Below are 3,756 nucleotides of genomic sequence, written 5' to 3'. Positions count from 1 at the left end.
ACATTTTTATCAATGACACAAAACTGGAAGAGATAAATTAAAAAATGAAAACAAAGTTAGGATCCAAAGGGATCTTGTTAGGTGAGTGCAATGTGACCATATCTAGCAAGATGAAATTCACTATGGATAAATGTAAAGTCTTACTTACACACAGGTTCAACAAATCAATTTCAAAACTGCAGAGCAGGGGAGTTATGGTTAGTTAGTTGAAAAAAAAATTGAGAATTTTAGAGAATTGTAAACTCAATTTGAGTCAGTGTTATATGGTATAGGATGGGTTAGGTGACTGCCAAAGTCCTATATGAGATAGCTGTGTTCAAATATTTGAAAGACTGTCACACAGAAGAGGAATTCTTTTTTTTTTTTTGCCTCAGAGGGCAGAACCAGGACTAATGGGTTAAAGTCACAAGAAGGCTCTCACAACAAAGGAGAAAAAATATCCTAATGGCTATCAAAGTGTTGTCAAATGAACTATCTTTGGTGGTAGTGACTTCCTTCTCCCTGGACGCCTTCCAACAGTAGCCAGATGACTAATGGTGAGAGATACTGTAGAGGAGATTGATGCTCTGAATGGAGACTTGACCAGCCTCTTTCCTGATTGGTCTCCCTGCCTCAAGTCTCTCTAATTCACCTTCGACACAGCTACCAAAGTGATTTTTCCCTAAGTGCAGATGTGACACCCTTACTCAAAAATCTTAAGTAACTTCCCCTTGTCTCCAGGACATCTAAAAACCTCAGCCTCACATTTAAAATCCTCTACAATGTGGCTTTCACTTTCCTTTCAAGTCTTATGTAAAATAAGACTCAAGAGGAAATATATATAATAATATGTATTTATATTATAGTTATATCATTCCCATTCTTCTACTTTCCATTCCAGTTCAACTAGCCTGCCAGCTGTTGCCCAGAACATTCCACCTCTGTGAATTTGCCCAAGTGGATCCCTACATCTGAAATTCTTACTTTTGTCTCCACAAACCATAGCTTCCTTCAAATCATGGCTCTCCATTTCCTACATAAGACGGCACAGTGGATAGAATGTTGGGTCTAGAGTCAGGAAGACCTGAATTCAAATCTTGCCTCAGACATTTAGTAGCTGGGTGACCTTAAGTCATTTAACCTTTGTCTGCCTCAGTTTCTTCAACTATAAAATGACAATCATAATAGTGCTTACCTCCTAGGGTTGTTGTGAGGATGAAATCAAATAATATTTGTAAAGTGCTTAGCATAGTGCCTGGTATTTAGTATTTGCTTAATTAACACTTATTCTCTCTCTCCCTTGTATTTGTTTATGGGTCCTGGTGAATCTCTTGTATTTTAGGCATTTTTTTGTAGCAGATGAAATAAGAGCTTAGTCATATTGGTTTCCAATAATGCACACTGAGTCACCATGCTGGGGAGGGGGGGGAGGATGTGGACCTTGTTCTCCACGTTTGGAGAAATCTAGGCATGAGCTATACTGAAGCTTTATTTTGGAGATGAGCTTAGATTAACTCCAGAAGGAGTCAATGAGCCAAAGATTTAGAATCATTTCAGGAAGGAGAAAAAGGCTACCCAAACATTGAGGATGGGCTGATCCAACATTGATCTGGCAATGCTTCATAACTCATTCTGAGTACATCACTAAGAAAACAGTTTGCAAAAGAAACGTCACATGAAACAGCTGGTGAATGTTCGTCAAAATTCATAAAGCCACCTAAGCTGAGTTTTACACAATAGATAATGATGGTGATTCAGCAAGAAAAATACAACATCAATATTCACTTCTTAGTGAGTTTCCAACTACAATAGGAACAATTTCAGACCCTTTTTTATAGATGAAAAAATATCCTACCCTAGTCTCATTTGTTTGAATTACACCTAAATTAAGAGTAAATAGACTCTGAATGAGGGCCTGGAGGGGTCATCTGTAAGTATATGAATTTTAATGCAAGGATTTGGTGGTAACTATGGGTGACTTCTCAAAAGACACTCGAGATTTCTTTCTTATTTGGGGTTTTATTCCAGAGAGTTACAGTCACTAAATGAGAATTTTCAGTTAAATACAGCTTTGAAACATTATATTGCTTTCTCTCTCTCTCTCTCTCTCTCTCTCTCTCTCTCTCTCTCTCTCTCCCAAAGAGATGGCTGTTAAAACATTTTTAGTGGGAAAAAAAATCATTCATTTAATGGTTTTGTTCTGACAATACTTTCTGAGTTAGACTTTGATATATGTTACTTTAGACCAGAGACTGAGACAGGGTTGTGGCAAATTGCCTGATTTAGGATTAGAAGATTTTCAAAATAAAAGCCTCCTGATCAATGGTAACATTGGTTAATGAGACATGAAGATATATGTAATCAGTGCAGCAACCTAGCTATCAGAGTATTCAGAGAAGGTGGCATTATTCTGAAGAACAGATTTGCGATTTTGATTTCAAATTGTGTAATCCTTGCTAATCCAAGGAAATGTCTGCTGCTTTGCTGCACATAGAGGCATAATGAGGTTTTGTTTTGTTTTTTGGAAGCTTCTAAATGCACCGTAAGAGACGGTCACTTCTAAAACAAACGCTCTCAGCCATCCGTGGGCCCATCCACACAAGAGGTATATGGGCTGACAAATTGATCAATTCAAAGAAAAATATGTTCACTGAATCGTATGCATGGAGCTCCTAGGAGGGTTAATAGTTATTGACAAAAGCTCCTGAGTATAGTTTACAATATCTGCCTTCACCACCCTCAGTGACTGTTCAATTTCAGCCTTGTTTAATTTGATCCCAAGGATTTCAGCAGTCACTCTATGAAAACATAGGAAGACAGAGTCTGCTGTCTGGACTGAGACAAAATGGCTACTGAGACCATTTTCCTGGCAAAACCGTAGGTGTTTATCAGGTTTTACTGTGCTCATATGCTCCAAATCAATTTTATTGCCCACCAAGGCCACCAGTGTCTGGGCTCATGACTCTTCATTCACTTTGTTCTCAAAACTTTGGCAATTTGTAATATTGTAAGGCAAGAGGGCTCCCTGTGCTCCACAAATATATTTATCTAACATCTCATCTCAGATTGTTTGCCCTCCTATCTCCCAGACTTGAAGAGGAATATTCAGGTTTCCCTGGTGTTGTTATCTTTCTCAAAAAGAAGTCTGACCCTATGGACTGTGCTATTTCCCAGAAGTTTCCTTAAGTAAACTAGGGGTGGCTAAGGAGAACTGTTTTCAGTCCCAATTATCATACCATGCTAATGCTTCCCACAACCTGCCATTCCTATATTTTAGGCCATAGTCCAGATATCCAAATCCCAATCTCAAATGCCATTTTATTAATCAACTCTTCACTTCCCAAATCTCCCTTTCTCTTCTGAATCCCTCGCCTTTGATAGGCAGCCGTGAGGAAAATGCCACCTATGTCCCTAACTTTTCCCTCCCAAGCCCAAGACCCTGTAATCTCCATCTTTGCTTTTCTCTAGCAGTACCATTTGTGCTCAGGTAAATAAATGTAGATGGTCAGTAGCGAATGGTAGTCATCTAACAGGAAGAGTCTTGGAACGTGTCTCTGTCACGTCTTAGATACTCGCCCTGGGAAGACAATGGACTGCTTCATTATTGTTATTATGTGGACAGGTGTTCACCTTTAAATAATCTCTCTGTGCTATGAAAGGAAGGGCATCTGTCATGCCCTTTATGCCATGTCATGCCCATCTATCGTGACAAACAGCAACTACAGCAATAATGGCTGATGTCTACGTGGCACTTCAGAGTTTGCAAAACACTTTACA

General features: G+C 39.0%; 1 pseudogene; it reads right to left on the bottom strand.

Annotated features, from left to right (window-relative positions):
- Positions 1 to 2,626: 2,626 nt before the first annotated feature.
- LOC114051523 lies at positions 2,627 to 3,049 on the bottom strand (annotated as a pseudogene).
- Positions 3,050 to 3,756: the final 707 nt, after the last annotated feature.

Source organism: Vombatus ursinus, unplaced genomic scaffold, assembly GCF_900497805.2.
Source record: "Vombatus ursinus unplaced genomic scaffold, bare-nosed wombat genome assembly UNPS02014803.1, whole genome shotgun sequence".
Lineage (NCBI taxonomy): Eukaryota > Metazoa > Chordata > Mammalia > Diprotodontia > Vombatidae > Vombatus > Vombatus ursinus.
The sequence above is the reverse complement of the archived record's forward strand: the minus strand, read 5'-3'. Positions and strand labels throughout refer to the sequence as shown.